Here is a 19676-nt window from a genome sequence, read left to right as displayed (position 1 = left end):
AAATCCCAAGCTCTGGATAGTATCAATAGCTTGCCTTTTCTCTGATAGCCACTATTTCTAAAAGACACTCACATTCCACAGTTTTGGTCCCCTTCTTCCATCATCTAGTTGGACTTTGATATTTCTAGACCAGAGCTTTGCCGAACGTCAAAGACAATGTAGAGATAAAAAGGCAAGACCTCTGTTCCTAGATTTATTTTAAACACCCAGCTTATTCTCTACATATAAAAACACTCTATTTATAAAAATTATGTATACAGCTGAACTTTCAATCACTATACTTTCAGCACAACTTAAAGGTGTTCACAGGAAAATGTGAATCTAGATTAGAAAATGCAGAATTTTATGAAAGCAACTAACCCTCTCTAGTTCAAGCCTCTTTTCATCCTTAGGTTTCCCCCAGAAGAATAGTTTAGCTAATATTTTTAGCTAATTACTTGCTCATGGGTAGGAAATGCCTGGGTAAGAAAGCTATTGTTCCATTTCTTTAAATTCTGAAAACCTCCTTCACCGTCCCATGATTCCGACTGGCTTTTCTCCTCCAGATCATCTCACATTCATTGCCATCCTCTCCCTCCCTCCCTCTTGCTCTTTCTGTCTCTCAGTCTGTCTCTGTGCCTTTCCCTCCATCGTCCTTCCTCCCTCCTTCCTGCTCCCCGCTTGCCCTCCCAGTCTCCTCACTAAATGTATTTTCCGGACTAAAGCTAAAACTGTCACCACACCCCTTTCCTTTCTCTGGGGCAGCTTGTATTTAGTATCTGGCAGGCTATACGTTAACTGGGGCAAAAGAACTTGGAAATTTTTGTTTACCAACAACCAGTATCCTATATCCTACAAATATGTAATGGAAAATAAACTATAAATGCAACATTCAAAATATATTGATTATAAAAACATCTTATAAATGAATCTAGCAGAATCTAGAAGTATCACTAGCTGCCCAAGTCATCCACTACCCCCAGTAAAATAGAAATCTATCAGAACAGTGATCTAAGTATTGTGGGATTTTTTTAATGCTTCTGAATACGATCTTAATCACCATTTCCAGTGATGTGTCTACATACCAGCTGCAGCCCTGCTGATTAGAGCATCAATTCCAATTGATTTTCTAACACATACTTGCAATGCCTATTGTATCTCGTTGCACACTGTACACTATTGGTATTTAGCCAAAGTTAAGGGTGGGGGCGAAGATTTTGTGTACAAAACGCATGGGCCCCAGGGAATTTTGTAATTCTCAGGAGAACAGAAGAATCAGGTATTCAATGTCACACTAAATGGCTTCTTAACCGTTAATGTGTCTGGTGGCCACGGGCTCAAATAATTCTCTTGTCCAGAGCCAGGGTTACTCAGCTGTATAATAACCCCTAAAGTCTCTCCTTCGAAAAGGACTCAGGATTCATGACTTTAATTTTACCACCGATAATATGAAAAGTATACTCCATATAGTACTGAGCAAGCATTCACTCTCAGCTTCCTTCCACTATAATGAAATTCTAATTGTTTCTAAAGTTTAGGAAGGATAAAATGGTTAATCTCCATGATGACAAAAGGAAGCCAGGAAAATAAAGTGACACACTTGAATGAACTGTGAGGAAATAAAGTGCACAACATGCGATAATGCCATGACTCTGTGTTATTGCGCATTTCTGGGCTGAAAAGATATGGTTTGATGGGTAATTTGTCATGCTGTGCAATAGAGAACAACAGTAAAGAGACTTCAGACAGAAGAAAATTACACAAATAGTAGGGTGGAAAGGTATAATTGAAGATGGCAAAAGATTGAAAGAAAGACATTTAAAATTACTGTACTGACCTACTAAATGCACTTGGGCGTGGAATCCTGGCCTCACAAGAGGAGGCATTAAATGACTTGGGGCTGTGACACGACTGCCTAGCAATGCCAATCTCCCGAGCTCTGGGAGAAGAACAGCACAATGCACAGCCCACCGAACAGCCTCGACCTGCTTTCTTTCCCGGAGGAGCCTGAGCGTCTGGTGAACTTAGGAAAAGTTTTCCAAGGAGGCACTGTTTGTTTGTTTGTTTGTTTGTTTGTTTAAATGAGGAGTAGCTTTAATTTCAAATTTGGGGGGCTTAACTCCTTCGTTTTCTGAAGTCAATACATCTCCACTCTGTAACTCTGAAAAGCCAGTGTAATACTTCTTTTAATGAATTCATGCAAAAAGGATGTTGCTTCTCGAGTCTGGTTGAGTTTCTCAAGGATACAAGAGAGCGGCACATGGTGGGACACACATCCATAAGTGTGAGGAGCAAGAGATGCCAGCATGAGCCTCATCCCTTCCGCAGACTCATTAGTTATGCAGAGCTCAGAGCACGTCCCTTCACCTTGCCAAGCCCAAGCCTCCTTCCCTGAGAAGGAAAGTCATGGACCAGACACTTTCTAAAGACTTCTTCCAGTCCTACAATTCCACTCTAAATAGCAGAACCTCCGAAATGCTTCTCAATCTGGTTATTTTCTTCTCCTTCCCAAGCTCATAAAGCATGGATGTCTCAAACAACCATACCTCGTAATGGCTCGAGTTACATATCCCCTTTGTTCCCTTAAATTAGAGAAATATGCTTTCTACGTTTCATGCAAGATGATTACACAGGAAACAAAAATTAGATCTATTTCTTACATATAACTGCTTAATCATGACTTACCTTTAAAAAGTTGATTTTTTTTTTAAAGATTTTATTTATTTATTTTACAGACAGAGGTCACAAGTAGGCAGAGAAGCAGACAGAGAGAGGAGCAAGCAGGCTTCCTGCTGAGCAGAAAGCCCAACGCGGGGCTCAATCCAGGACCCTGGGATCATGACCTGAGCTGAAGGCAGAGGCTTTAACCCACTGAGCCACCCAGGCACCCCTAAAAAGTTGATTCTTAATGACAACAAAAACTTATTACAGAAATAACATTTCTTTATCTAAAGGAAAGTGCAATCTTTAATGATGATACTAGATACTAAACTTTAAATGAAGTGGTAGCATTTTTGCAATTTTTATTATTACTCTCATGTTTACCTTGCCTCATAATTTCTTCCAGGAAACAGAAATCTTAGGATGTAAAGCTGTGTGATGCTCAACAAACTACTGAAAGTTTTTCCTTAGAAAGTGTCCTGAATGTATAATAGGTAAGGCTTAAAAATGTATAAAAATTCATAATTCATAATTATGAAATGATGATATCCATGTTTTGAACAGTTTTTTTGACTTGAAGAAAGCTAAATAAGCTCAATAATAAGACCTTAATAAAACCATTCTGCCTACTGAGGGTTGCCGGGGAGGAGAGGGTGGTGGGGTTATGGACATTGGGGATGATACGTGCTATGGTGAGTGCTGTGAAGTATGTAAACCTGGCGATTCACAGACCTGTACCCCTGGGGCTAATAATAAATTATATATTAATTTTTAAAAAAGAACAAAAAAAACCATTCTCTCTAGATAACATCCAAAGGAATACATTAAATTAAGAGATTTTAAGCTCATAAGGGTATATAAACCTAAACGGTGTTCAGAAAGATGGTGTAAGATGGTCTTATGATGTACTCTGGGAAAACATGTAGACTTGCCTACCATGCTGTCCCAGAAATATCCTGAATATCATAAACAGAATTTTGGACTGGATTTCATCAAGAGACATCGTTATATTTTCTTCTATTCTTCTATTAATTTTCTTCAAGTTAAACATTTCATATTCAGTATTCAGTATGTTTTATATTTGCAAATTATAATACTGATAATAATAAGCAACAGGTACCATAACAACTCTATCCAGAAACATCTTTTCATTAATTCATTTCAGTATGAGGCTTAATTTAAAACTTCAGTAAAAAATGCATTGTAGTAGATTCTAGCAAAATCTTTTCCCAACTCCCAGGGCCTATGATTAATATATTACACATAGCAGAGCAAAGAGAAAGATAATTTCTGACTAATGTCAATAAAATCATGTGTTAATCATTTAACTATAAAGTTCAAAAATCAGGGTGCCTGGGTAGCTCAGTCAGTTAAGGTACTGCCTTCGGCTCTGGTCATGATCGCAGGGTCCTGGGATCAAGCCTGCATCAGGCTCCCTGATCAGTGGGGAGCCGGCTTCTCTCTCTCCCTCTGCCTCTCCGCAGCTCTCTCTCTCTCTCAAATAAATAAATAAATAATCTTTTATAAAAAAGAAAAGAAATTTCAAAAGTTGAAGAAAAATCAAAACTCACCTATGCTGGAGTATTATACATATGAGGTTAATCTTTTGATGGATGTAATGAGCAAAGACTCAGTCTTCCAATAAACAAACTTATCCATCCAACAAATAAGAGTATTAATGACTTCTAAGGTCTCATCCTGCTTTGGGATTTTATAGTATATGAAAACACGTAATTATGCTCAAGAAAATTCTATTCAAGATGGTTAGATCATGAGAGACAAAAACTCAAAATCCTCAAGACTTCATTTTATTGTCTACCTTTTATGACTATTTATAAGAAGTCTAATCAGGACCATGAAAATTATTATCATTTTGATCAATGTAGGAAGGAACAGGTCTAAATGCTATCATTTAAGAAAATAATAATAAATCCCACATTCATTCATACATTTAATGAGTATTTGTTAACTGCTGATGATGTGCTGGAAGCCAGGAATAAAGGGGCAATTAGACAGACAATGGACCCTGTCCTCACAAGGTCTAGGGAGGAAGAGCAGGCAGCAGAATAAATAACAATGGAGTGGGTGAATGTTAAGATGGCATAAATACAGGGAAGTGTGAGGCCATGCAAGGCTCCATTAAACCTGTGGGAAGATAAGGTGAAGCCGAGACCTGAAGAATGAGTAAATGTAGCTGATTTTGTGCAGTGTAACTTCTTGCTTACATCTTTGAACCCACTTTTCTCATTCCATACATGCCCTCCCCACCTCCTCATTCCTTCTCATCCTCTTGGATTTAGTTTGGGTAATCATCTCTTCAAGGAATTCCACTCTGAATCCTCCATCTCTATCAGTCTAGAGGGTATACCCCACCCCCAATGCTTTCACTGAACCCGTACATATCTTCATCCACCAGTCCTCTAAATACCTGTATAATCTTGGTCTCTTGTGCTAATAAAATTCAATAAGAGTTTCTTTGAAGATCCTGAGAACATTCTTTTAGCCCTCCAAAAAGGCTCTGAAATAGCCCCTTTGACTTGATAGCCATCTTGCTACTAGCCACTGATGAAGCTGACCCACAGAGAGAGTAAGGAAAAAGAATGGAAGGGAAACTGAGTCAAAACTACTGGATTACAATGTTCTTGAATTCCACTCTGCCCCTGGACTTTCAGTAGTGTGAACTAACAAATTTCCCCTGCACTAAAGCCATTTGGAATTGGGTTTTCTATTACCTATGGCCAAAAGCAGAGAGACTAATAAAACATTATGGATGGGAATCCTGTCTTTTTCCAACACATTATTTAGACCATAGGAGCTGTTCAATAAATGCTTCCTGAACAAATGAACAAAGTAATTCAAGGAGAATATCTAAAAATGAAATTACTAATTTCATACCTAAATAAAATTGAAAACATATTCTGTTTTAAAATTATATTTAGAACGCCTGCCATTTTTAGAGGTTTCCCTATATTGTAAAGAAAGTACATCTTATGCTCTGCTGTTCTAAGCGTCTCTCCTCAGAGCCTTTCTTCTCACCCCTCTTGCCCCCTTCATGCCCACAAAGCAGATCCTTTTACTCCCTCATTATCCAGTGTCCTCATATTTCTTTACCCTTCCCACTTTCAAACCTTGTTATCCAGAAAGAGCTGGTAAGCTCATTCATACTGATTTCTATGGATCTGATTTAAACAAAGTATTACCATTTCTAGAGATATTTGCAAAATCCAAAGATTTTAATCTCTCCTAATGCAGCTTCAGCTATGAGCAAGCAGGTAAAGGAGGAATTTGTGGAGCCTAAGAGCCAACTCGATGGCCCTGAAACAGCAGAAAGAAATGTATGATTTCCATGAACACAAAGGCAACTCTAGACCATTGTCATCAACGGCCAGCCCTACAGAACAACAGGAACCTACTCTTATTCATTTTTTTTTCTTATTCATTTTCTTAAGAGCAAATAAGTCCAGTAACCAGTGAACCATGTGATCAAGTGATATTCATGCTTCTAAGAAGTTCTAGCTGTAGACGTCATCCCTGGAACGGGATTTAACACCATCTGGTCTGTATCCCATTTGTAACTGAGTAACTTTGCAAATAGAAAAAGAATCCATAGTAAAAATTCCCCTACGTCCAAATCCTATTAGCTAAATAAATAATACTTGATTTACTCCATCTACGAACAAACTCAAGATGTTACAGGCTCCAAACTCAGATAAAAACGAAACCCTTAAAAAAAAAAAAAAAAAGGTAGATGTCCCTAAGTGTTCCAATCTAGAGCAATTAAAAATTGCTTTGGCAGGATGCCTGGGGGCTCAGTCAGTTAAGTGTCTGCCTTCGGCTCAAGTCATGAGCCCAGGGTCCTGGGTTCCAGCCCCACATCTGGCTCTCAGCTCGGCAGGGAGTCTGCTTCTCCCTCTCCTGTGCTCTCTCTTGCACTCTATCAAATAAATAAGTAAAATCTTTTTTAAAAATTGCTTTGGCTACCTTTTATTTTGCAAATCAGATATTCCAGAACCACCTTTATTTCCAAACATAAAAGCATCCCATTGCACACCTCAACAGAATTGCCTGTATATCCTTAATGTCTTTCCAAGCAATTTTATGCAGTCAGCACCCTATACATTAGGGAAGGAATGGATGTACGCTCTATGGGTTTCTTATAATAGCAATGAACTTTCATAATCAGACCCATTTCTTGATTTTGCTTACTTTTTTATGCAGCTACATTAATACTACATTGTCAGACAAAGACAAGAATGAATATGAGACTTGAGTTTAAAAAAATAACAACAACAATATAGCCATCCAAGGAACAAGTGCTGAGCTTGTGAAAAAAATAGCTCCCATTTTATTAAATAATAGTGTTCATGCAGGGATGTCTGAAGTACTCTGCAAGGCTAATTAGGACAGATCAATGTACACTTACCTCTCCAGAAGGCTGAAAGGTGTGTAGTGACTATGTGTCATTAAAAATTTACTTGACCATGGGCATCAGATGTGCATGAGAGAATGACCCTGGTGAGCACTCTAAGTTTCCATTTTACTCATGTCATCCTCAATGCATCAAAAATGCTGTAGACACCATTACTATCACCCAGCCTCATAACAGCTGATGTGCTATATATGTTTGAGAGGGTGGTATCAATTAACTATATTATCCATAAAGCCACTTGCAATTACTACCACTTCACAATTTATCATTAACACATTTGGCAGTTTTTTTCAAAGTAACATTTATTTAAAGGTTAATCAAAATTCTTAGAACAGCATTTATTATAATGTGATTTTTGATAATTGACTAAATCAGTGGCTCTTAAGAAAAACACCCTTGTCTCAGTCCTGCTCAGTATACACCACAGTGCCATTTGGGGAAAAGAAATACATATTAGAATGTTCATTTCAGACCTCGTCATGGAAGATCATATATTAATGTAATCAGGTGGTACATTTACATGCTCATTAGTAATCCATCATTAGTCCAAATGCTCACTATTAGGAATAAATGTACAACGAGTTATTCAGAATACCCAGAAATAGTATTTCTTATTTAAACATTCAGAATAAGCTGACTGAAATAAGTGCACACCTTGAATTTGAACTTTCAAGGCACATCACTAAAGTCAATCAGTTATGTCAGGACACTCTTCTATAATAATCTCAATTATAAAATTCCTGCCCCTCCCTAACGAGGAGGTAGAGTTCCAATATCTGAATCTTTTGAATTCACTATAACTGAAAAAATTCCTGATGAAGTGTGTGTTTAAATTTTATGCTTTAATACATAGCATGCCACTAAAACCATATTAGTTATGCTTTATGCTATTTAATCATATGTCAAAATCTATAAAATCTCTTCTAGCATGCTAAGGTAATTTAACTGTAATTAATCAATCAAGGAAATAAATAAAATGTAATAAATGCCAAATAATGTAACTTCTTTAAAAACAAACCACTATCTACACATTTATTCTAAAAATACTGACTAACCAACACCAACGAAGGAAAAACAGAGTGACAAGTAGGATGGCTGAATCTTTTTCCAATTAATAGCTAGCTTTCTCTAAACTTACAAATGTTTTCAAGAGGTCTCTCTGACTTTCCAGCTAAAATGTGAGCAGCTTGAGTATCAAAACTTACCATTTTTATCCCATGTCCAACACAATGTCATAATCATAATAGGTGTTTAGTAATTGTTTGCTGAATGAAAGAATGAATGATTCCAAAATCCACAAACTAGGTTCTTTCATCATAACGTGTGAGACCTAAACAGTCATACTTTTCTTCTGGCAAAAATTGTGTATTATACAACAGTAGTGGATGTATGTATTTGTATTTCTTCCTCCAGATGAAATCAATGATGTTCTTTCCAAGGATATATTTAACAGTTTCATAGATACAGATTTGACCCAAGGAAAGCCAAATTATAAGTCACGAATCCAGTCAGCAAGAATTTATTAAGCACTAACTGCATACCCTACACTATGCTACAAATATACCAAAAGAGTCAAAAGCATGCACCTGCTTTCCAGATCAGAGGAAACGGCATATATATATATATATATATATATATGTATTTTTCTTTCATTCAATAAGCATTATTGGCTACATTGTAGTCCACAGGAGGCACTAATTGGTGGGGGGGAGAGTCAACAAATCTCAGTTTTCATCAAGGGGATAACAAAGAAATTAACCAGCAACTGTATGTCAAATAGAAAGTCATGAGTATCTCTGAAAAATTACAAACTCATTCTCATTGGAACCCTAGGAGAAAAAGCTGGTGAAATCATAGAAGTTGTAAAGAAGCAGGTGGCATAAAAAGAGATCAAGAAAATTTCCAAGATAATATAAATAAGTGCATTTACTAGTGATTTAAGAATTGAAAATAAGCATCCAAAAGTTTTCAGAGTAAGTTGCTCACTTTCTTGATAATGACTGAAGTTATTTGTTCTTCTCATCAGATTAGTTTCAGGGACATAAAATGCTAACTTCCAGATTCATGGCCACCCAATACAAAAAACATGGACGAATTTTCCTTTCAAGGTCCCTGGTGATAACTGTTGCTAAGAAATCTCAATGCTGAAAGTATCACAAGGATATTACAACAAACGAAATTTGCCCCTCTTACTGCTACCCCACCCACCCACATGTGGCTCTTGAGCACTCGAAATGTGACTAATCCAAGGTGAGCTGTGTTACAAGTGTAAAATACAAACTGGACTTCGAGGACTTGGTTTAAAAAGAAAAAAGAATGCAATCAACACAGAAAAAAATTTTATATTGATTACCTATTGAGATAATATTTTTTGAATATCCTGAGTGGAAATATATGTTACTATTTTCATATATGTCTTTTTACTTTTTACTCAGGATACTAGAAAATAATTGGGCAGACTAGCCTAAAGTCATTTTAAAAAATAACTTTTTAAAGTACTTTATGCTAGAAAGAAAGGATAATGTTCAGCAACATGCAGTGGTGTTTTAATATGATTATCTGATAGAAAAATGTGATATAATGAACTACTCAATTCCTCCCCAAAATACACAGCTAGGAAAACAAGAGCATCTCTCTAGATGAACTGAACCTTTCTGCCACTGATCTAACAGAAAGTGGCATCAGTTTCCATGCCTTCGTTTTTCTCTGATTGGCAGAACACTTGGGCCTAAAGTTTAATTTACTCCATTGCAGGCTTCTTAGGGAGGGCCTAGGTTTTTTGGTTCAGTTTTATCCCACACCCTCTTTATTACTTGCCTTGGTTCTGCCCCTTACTTTAAAGGTCTTATTGTAAGTTACCAAAAAAAAACCTTTTTAAAACTAAGAGCTAAATAGCATATAAGAAAGTGAATGAGGGGTGCCTGGGTGGCTTAGTTGGTTAAGGTTTGCCTTAGGCTCAGGTCATGATCTGAGTCCTGGGATGGGCCTGCCCTGCATTGAACTCCCTGCTCAGTGGGGAGTCTGCTTTTCCCTGTCCTCCAGAAGGGGGTCCTTCTGCCCCTCCCTTCCTCTACTCCTGCTTTGTCTCTCACTTTGTCTCTCCCTCAAATAAATAAATAAATCTTTAAAAAAAGAAAGAAAGATAGAAAAGGAAGGACGGAAGGAGAGGAAGGAGGAAAGAAAGAAAGAAAGAAAGAGGAAAGAATGTGAATGAACCCCTTCTAGAGCGTGGGGAGACTCACCATGTCAGTGACCCCTCTCCCTGTTACAGATGTGAAGCACAATGCATGTATACCAATAGCAGGCCAGTACTCACATTTGAGATCATAAAACAGAGGTCACCTCATCCATGGCTGTCAACCAAGAGTCAGTGAGATAGACAGGCACAACATTCAAAGGGCACAGTGAGCGCTGAAGTCATATATGCAGCTAAAAGTAATATGGTATCATATCAGAGAAAAAAGCAACTATCTGAATACCTAGAAATCAGGCAGAGGTGGTCATTATCAGAGCTGATCATATCCTGCGAGACACCACAGCATGGAGTAGGGATATAAAGACAACACTCAAAGATCCAAAAAGACCTGGCAGAAACCTAGTCCCATAAAGAGACAAAAGAGCATAATTTCTGTGAGTATGGGCCCCTGGGACCAAGCTCAGGGTCATGACCTCCCAGATCTTGTGGACCGCACAGATTCAAGTTGAGAATTAGCAGTAATATGGAGTCCAACACTGGTAGCTGAGTCACCAGATGTGCTCACTGAGGAAGAAAAAGTCAAAGACTCTGCAAATGCTTCCTATTGTTGTTGGATTTGGTCCAGGAACCCATGGACTTGGGAGTACCCATCCGTTCAGTTCAACTTGTTCATGCAGATACAAGGCAAGGAAGGGAGATGATGGCAGTGTCTCTCTCCTTATAAAGTAGAGGAATAATATTGGTTCCTACATAACTCTTATTCCAAAATTAATGCTTCAAGTATATTTAAGCTACTTAAAAAAAAAAAAACTTCCCAAATAGCTTGCCAAATTCATGAAAAACCCACTGCTTCCTGTTAATCCCCATTCCTCTCCAAGAAATGCTTATAATATTATTTAATAGCATTATAGATTTAGACTAACACAGTATGATCTTAAGGTTGTAGGAAAAGCATAGAATATGTGGACTATTATGTAACCTTAAGAGTCCTAGTAATAAATGCATTTTGAGTAAATGAATAAAAATAAGAAATAAGTAAGAACTTTCTCAGATCTACAGAGATAGGACAGGATACAAAAAAGATCATGGTCATACAATAAAATTAGGACGATACAGTCACAAATTGCCAGGAGGCAAGAAATATTATAAATCAACTGTGCTATTGATACAGACTTGTACGTTTTCTTAAAAGTGTTTAAGGATTTAACACACAAATAAAAAAACATTTTTTTTTACAAATAAAAAGTTTTTATTTCAGGAAGTAAATATTAATAAAATGTTAAAATGAAAAGTAGTACACATTTGGCTATAACAACAAAAATAATGAAGTCTCAGGATCTGATCAATGATAAATGACCGGAAAAAAAAAAGACCTATTCAATCTAAAATATATTATTTCAGGATGCCTGGGTGGCTCAGTCAGTTAAGCATCTGCCTTTGGCTCAGGTCAGGATCCCAGGGTCATGGGACTAAGCCCACAGTGGGCTCCTTGATCATCAGGGATTCTGCTTCTCCCTCTACCTCTTCCTGCCACTCCCCCTGCTTTTGCTCCCTCCCTTTCTCTCTCTGTCTCTGTCAAATAAGTAAAATATTTTTTAAAAATAAAAATACATAAATAATTTTTATATCAGCAAAATTTAAAAAAAAATGGACCAAGACTCTACCATTGCATCAGTTTTTTAAAAAGAAGGATAAGTTCAAAAGAACTGTGAATTTCACCAAATAGATGTAGGTAATTTCAAACTGACTGCTATGTTGATAAAGGTAAATGAGGCAAACCAGAGCTGTCTATACATACACCCTGAGATTCTAATTCAGGAAGACTCAGATAGATTAAATACTCCATGAACATCTTCTGCCCAGGGACTATTCCATAGCCCACAGTTGCAGACTTAGACCCCCTCCTTAGTCCAAGGGCAGCCCCAAATAGGCCTTCCTGACACGGAGAAGGGGTGTGAATTTCTGCAACAACAACAACAAACAAAATGAAAATATTTCCATCTTACATGTGGTAAACCCACCTATTCGTAGTTTTGTGAAACTTATACACAGCCTGGTAAAAATCCTAAGACAACTGAGTTGTCACAATGTGACAAGGACATTAATTAATATTGAGTTACTTTCTTAGTGCTTCTTACTAAAGACCAACAAAACCAAAATATGTCCCACCAACATATCAGAAATAATGTATTTTCTACTTAGCTCCAAGGGGTAAAAAACTTTTATAACTTCAGAAAACTCAAAATATGTGACAATCTGTCACTGAATTTAAGTTATAGTAACAAGTGACAATGCATGCATAATGGCCACAGCAGCTATGTGTTCATTTTACATACCAAAACTATTTCTCAGTGGTCAGAGTAAAGCGTTGGCTGATGGTGCTGATGGCAGGATTGGGCTTGAGAAGAACCAAAGCTATGTATAATGCAAAATCATTGGTATTTAAGTCTGGAATGAGTCTTTGAACTTACAGTTGAATGCGTTGTGAGAAATGACACTCCTTTTTACTTTATCCATGCTCATTTTTATAAAATGTCTCCCTTGTACGGTTGGTACTTTACTAAGGCCTTAATGAGCAGGGCACATCACCATGGGTGCTGGAGATCAGGGGGGATCAATCACAAGCAATCCACAATTCCATTACTGCTAACACATGCCCCTCAAACAGGGACCTTACTGGGACCCTTTAGGAGACAAGGAAGTAGTAGAGCCATTGTCTCTTGACTTAGGAATGGGAACAAGGTATTCCTCCACATATATACTCTATTACTTCCCCTTAACTGAGTATTATTACAGTGTATTGTAATTGGTTGTTTAGTTCTTTGTATCCTTCATGAAATTGCAAGACTTTTCAGAAAAAAAAATTTATTTTGAAATACTTAAAAATTCTCAAGAAAGTGCAAGGAAATGTACTATCACTGTACCCTTTCCCCAGCCCCTATCTCCACCCCCACTGTTAAGATCTTGCATAATTACAATATTAAAACCAGGTAAGTGATATTGGTATAATGCATAGAGTTTATTCATATTTCAGCTGTTGTAATGTACTTATTTGTGTTTGTGTGTGTGTGTATAGCTGTATGCAACTTTATCACACATGTAGCTTTGAGTAACCACTATCACAACCAAGACACCTAACTGTACCTTTACAAGACACCCTAGTGCTACCCTTTTCTGTCCACACTTACTCTCTCCCTTGCCCTCTCACGCCTGGCAACCATTAATCGGTCCTCCAAAGCTATACTTACATTATTTTATGAATGTTGTATAAATGGAACAAGCAATAAGGTAATCTTTTAAGATAAACTTTTTTCACACAGCAAAATCTCCTTGAGGCTCATCCAACTTGTTCCCCTATCAAGAGTTCATTCCTCTTTATTGATGAGTAGAATTCCGTACCATGGATATATCATATTCTGTTTAACCATTGAAGGACATTTCCGGTTAGGGTTATTACTAATAGAGATGTTATGAGCATTCATGTACCAGTTTCAGTGAGGAAATAAACTAAGATTCTTAAGGGGATAAACAGCATTTGATTTATTACTATAACTCCAATACTTTATACAATACAGTAGGTACTAAAAAATGTTCATTAAAGGAATGATGAATGAATCACAAAATTACCTCTAAATAAAACACAAAATAAGACTCATCTTGTAGGAAAAACATAATTAGCTGGGAGGGAAAATGTCATCAAGAGGTCCTGAAAGTTGCTTTGCACACAAAGGAAACCATCAACAAAAGGACAAGGTGACCTAGCCATTGGAGAAAATATTTACAAATGATGTATCTGATAAGGGGTGATAAGGGGTTAATATTCAAAATCTACAAAGAACTCCTACAATTTAACATCAAAAAATCCCCAAATAATCCAATATAAAAATGGGCAAAGACCGACATAGATATTTTTTCAAAGAAGATATATAAATGGCCAACAAACACATGAAAAGGTGCTCAGCATCACTTATCATCAGAGAAATGCAAATCATAACCACAATGAGGTATCACCTCATACTTGTCAGAATAGCTAAAATCAAAAACACAAGTAACATCAAGTATTGAAGATTTAGAGAAAAAGGAACCCTTGTGAACTGCTGGTAGGAATGCAAGTTGTGCAGCCACTGTGGAAAACAATATGGAGTTATCTCAAAAAATTAAAAACAGAACTACCATACCATGCAGTAATTCCACTACTGGATATCTACCCACAGAAAATAAAAAACACTAATTTAAAAAGATAATATACACCCTTATATTTATTGCAGCATCATTTTAATAGCCCAATTAGGAAAGCAACCCAAATTATGTCCATTGATAAATGAATGGATAAAGAAGATGAGATATATACATCCAATAAATATTATTCAGCCATGAAAACAAACGAGATCTTGCCATTTTCAACAACATGGGTGGATCTAGAGGGCATAATGCCAAGTAAAACAGGTCAGACAATGACAATTATCATAAAATTTCACTTATATGTGGAATTCAAGAAACAAAACAAAGGGAAAAAAAAAAAAAGAGCCAAATAGAGAGAACAAACTGGTAGCTTCCAGAGGGGAGGTAGGTAGAGGGTTGGGTGAAATAAATAAAGGTTATTAAGAGTACACTTGTCATGATAAGCACTGAATGATGAATAAAACTGCTAAATCATTATATTGTACTCTTGAAACTAATTCTAACTATATAACTATGTATCAGTCAATCAATAATTTAAAAAATTATAAAAAAGAGGTCCTGAAAGTTACACTCATGGTTTTAAGTCTACAGTATTCCAAAGGACAGGGACACACACACACACACACAAACACACACACTCCTACATCTTTTTTAGTTTGCTTTAAATATTGAGTTTTGTATTAAGATGGTGTTTGGATTAATAAGCTACAGCTGAACTTTTTTTTTTTTTGAAACAACTAAGGAGACTTTCTATTCTAGCCAAAATGGACTAAGAGGGGCTATGTGTACCCTCCTTCCTAAAACAATAACAATAACAATGACAAAAAATATTTAGAAAGTCTTGTTTTTAAGACATGGACATCAGGCAACAAAGAAATCCCTAAGAAATGAGAAGCCAAGGACGTCAATCTTTTGCTTGTCCTGCTTACAGTCTTGAGGGTTTCTTAGCAGAATCACAGGGAGGGTAACTCAAGAGAGGCAAACTCCTTGAGTTGAAGAAGCAGGTCTGAAAGTGTGCAAGGGTAAGATGGTAGCTATCATTCACAGGACAGGGCACCTGGCAAAGGGCTGCTGTAGAGAGAAATGTGTCCTGAGACCTGCAGGGTCCCGCTTGCGAATTTAGCAGAGTACTGATCTGGACAAATGTGTGAGGAAACTTCCCAAGGCTGGGTATTCCTTAACTCTAAGGAATAAACAGATCTAAACAATGATCAATATTTGCTAACATCACAAAAAGAGAGAGAACCAGTAGTCTTGCTCAGCCTCCTCCAAATGCATTTGGTCAAGTTCCTAATCTTAATTACCAATTAGTAGAAAAGATATAGGTCAGAGGAGCTTACTAAACAACTCTACAGGAAGGCATCAGCAAATACAAACTATAGAGAGCTCTACCAGCCAAATAATCCAGTTTCCTTAACAAAGAAAAATAGATGGAGGGGAAACCTCTAGAATAAAAGAGAAGAGAAATAACCAATTGCAATGTATGGGTCTTATTTGTTTTCTGTTTCAAATCGTAAAAAGTAATTGTAAAAACGTCAGAGACAATATGGAAAATCTGAATATTGGTTGTGCATATTTGATAAAAATAATAAGACAATATTGACTGTTACGTATGGCTCATTTCTTAGGTGTGATTCATTTTCTCAGTTAAAAAACAAGTCCTAGGGGTGCCTGGGTAGCTCAGTGGGTTAAAGCCTCTGCCTTTGGCTCTGGTCATGATCCCAGGATCGTGGGACCCTAGAACCCCACATTGGGCTCTCTGCTCAGCAGGGAGCCTCCTTCCTCTTCTCTCTCTGCCTGCTTCTCTGCCTACTTGTGATCTCTGTCTGTCAAATGAATAAATAAAATCTTTTAAAAAAATAAAAATAAAAAATAAAAAAATAATAAAAATAAAAAACAAGTCCAAAAAAAAAAAAAAAAAAAAAAAGTCCTAATAGTATAAAGATATCTGCTGAATGAAATGAAGTCATGCCTGGAATTGGCTTCCAAATAATTTGGGGTGGGGGTAGGAAGTGGAAATAAGGGATATGTTGAAACAAAATTGTCCATGAGATGACAGTTGTTGAAGGTAGGTTGTAGCTGTATGAAAGTTCGTTATACCATTCTCTCTAGTTTTTAGTATGTTTCAAATTCTCATAATAAAAATTTAGTTAAATAAATTAGAAATACATCTATAAATACGTAAGAAATTAAGGCTGTGATTTAGGACTCAGAAGTCACAGGCCATGATAAAAACTATTTCTTAGACGTGGAGATATCAGAGATGATGCTTTATGAGGGCACTGAGGACTGTGATTTGTAGCATCCCCTTAATGGAAGACTATATTTTCTCCACACAGAACACTGGCTTTTTAGCAAGGATAGAACTTCCTTCTGAAAATAGACCTAGCAGTATACAAGTGGTTGACTACCTAACTGAAGACACAAAAAGACATCAAAGGAGACCAAAAACCTAGATCTACAGGTGCAGTTATTATGTCTTCCTGTTCTTTTAAAAGCACATGACTGCTGCCCTTCCAACAGCATCCCTGCTATACAATTCAACCAATTCAATCTTGCCATTCCTACACTTCCTGCTTGCTCACTGTCACAACTCCACCTTCCACATACACATTTAACTTTTTTTGGTTTTGAGGTCAGGGAAATGTCCAAATATTTTTTCCCCATTCAAATAATTCATCAGAAATACATTACAACCAGAATCTAGTTGTTTTGCAGTAGGAGGAACACTGTGAGTAGCTTGTCCGAGGTTCTGCCGAAAGAAGTCTCCCCTCTCCTCTTATCTGAGCCCTACCCACTCAAGAGAATATGTACAAAGCCAATAAATGGATCTCCTAAAAAGATGAATGTTACACTTTCCACTTTAAAAAATCCCTCATGGTCTCTAGTTCAGTATCTTATAAATAAGCTATAGCCTATATTTCTTACTCAAGAAATGAGCTGATTTGCTGACTCTAAAAAAAAAAGTCGAAGTAAATTTTAATTCTCAGTATATTTTTAGCTAATAATTCTGTCTATAATATTACTGTACTAGTAATATTCTTAAGATATCATGATATATCCTAATGCCCATTTTCACTAAATGCCTAAAAAGGCCATGGGATCATGGATTTAAAATATGATTTAAAATGTGATATGTGCTTTGGCAGCAAAATTAGCTTTAGGGACTCAAGGCTAGTGAGCATTTTTGTAGGTTGGTTACATTTTGTATTGCAAGATGCATTAGAGAAATTGTAAATGAACTTTTCAAAATATTTATTATCGGGGCACCGGGGTGGCTCAGTGGGTTAAGCCGCTGCCTTCGGCTCAGGTCATGATCTCAGGGTCCTGGGATTGAGTCCCACATCGGGCTCTCTGCTCAGCAGGGAGCCTGCTTCCCTCTCTCTCTCTCTGCCTGCCTCTCTGCCTACTTGTGATCTATCTCTGTCAAATGAATAAATAAAATATTTAAAAAAAAAATTTATTATCATTTTTACAACTTTCACTGGAGTGTCATTGTTTTTAGATGCAGTCTTGTTTATAATGTCCATTTTAAAAGTTGCTACCCCAGGCTTATAAAACAAAATTATAAGGTCTTCCCATCAACAGTATTAAAAGCATTTATCTCTAAGAAAGAGTTATAAAGAAATTCCACTGCAATAATTCAAACATTAAAGAAAATATAAAAATTGTTACTGTATGATAGAATATCAAATAATTAGAAACTGCTTTGTACTTTAATTTCTTTTTTATTATTTTTTATTATGTTTAGTTAGCCACTGTTTTGCAGTACAACATTAGTTTTAATGTAGTGGTCAATGATTTGTTACATATAACTTCTGATAAAAGCAAAATACCTGCATAACTGCCAATTAGTCACATGTGATCTATGTAAATTTAAATCAATTAAATTTAAATTATATTCAAAATTCAGTTTCTCTGTCATACTAGCCATATTTTAAATGTTCACCCGCCACATGTATCTACTGGCTACCATACTGGATGGGGCAGATATAGAACAATGTCTACTGTCTCATAAAGTTTGATCAAGTAATGATGGTCTTTGTTAGAGAAATCAGCACTGAGGAATGTATATGTGCATATATCAATTGATTTCTGTCATGTCATTTTCCTTTAGTATGAGAGACAGAATTAAACTTATAAAATTTAAATTGCATTTCTGGAAAATCTATATTCTCATGCAAATATTTAAAATTGTGTCACAGTGACGCCTGGGTGGCTCAGTTGGTTAAGCAGCTGCCTTCAGCTCAGGTCATGATCCCAGCGTCCTGGGATCGAGTCCCATATTGGGCTCCTTGCTCGGCAGGGAGCCTGCTTCTCCCTCTGACTCTGCCTGCCACTCTGTCTGCCTGTGCTTGCTCTCCCTCTCTCTCTCTCTGTCAAATAAATAAATAAAATCTTTAAAAAATAAAATAAAATAAAATTGTGTCACAAACACTGCAGTGTAGATTTTCTTTTTCCTCTGCTACAAGGAGAACAGAATTCAGAAGATCCTATCTGCTCAAGATAGGGAATTATGGCATTAGCCAGTCTTCTTCCCCTTTGATTCACACTTTTGTTCTTTATAAAGACCTGTTCTAACCCTGCTGCTTTCAAGCTTGCCCAGCAATGGCCCAACATTTATTCTGTGGGAAGGAATTCCTATTTAGAGAGCTGTACCTCAGGCCTCAAACTCCACACTTGTGAAGTTTGTTAACTGGCATAAGAAAACTCACTTCCTAGTTAGGTCTTCCCACCGGGAGAGGAGGCTCTTACACTCTTCCAAAGTACTAACAGATTCCTTAGTCTAACATAACTTTTCATCTCTCAATTTAGAAAGATGCATTTTGTAACATATGTAAAAAGACAGAAACATAGAAAGGCATAAATAATACTGCATTCTTGTATGGGAAAGTGAAATGCTCCTACAGTGAGATACTGAATAGGAAGGGTCTGTCTAATTCAGCAAAGAAGCTGAGTAAGATCATCTCTACCGTTTATGCTTAGCAAGGAACCATGCTGCAAAGGAAAGACAGAAAACAAAGCAACAAATAAATGAAAAGCATATGAAAAACTTCTAAACAGGGCTAAACCGGATGCATTTAAGTGCAACTCCTGAAAATCTTGATGAACAGTAGTATGTCTATATTTAAAAGACTAGATAAACCATATAGTTGATCCAGATAGTAAAAAAGGAAAAAAAGCTATCTACAATTATATGAGTATAGAGTTTGAAGTATTTTCATGAAA

At 36.7% G+C, this 19676-nt stretch overlaps 1 long non-coding RNA gene across 4 annotated transcripts in view; it reads right to left on the bottom strand.

Moving 5' to 3' along the window:
- Window positions 1-19676, bottom strand: part of LOC132028794 (uncharacterized) — a 322140-nt gene that overhangs the window by 286474 nt on the left and 15990 nt on the right. The window lies entirely within an intron of this gene.

Source organism: Mustela nigripes, chromosome 12 (genome assembly GCF_022355385.1).
Source record: "Mustela nigripes isolate SB6536 chromosome 12, MUSNIG.SB6536, whole genome shotgun sequence".
Taxonomy (NCBI): Eukaryota; Metazoa; Chordata; class Mammalia; order Carnivora; family Mustelidae; genus Mustela; species Mustela nigripes.
This window is presented reverse-complemented; position numbering and strand designations above follow the sequence as displayed.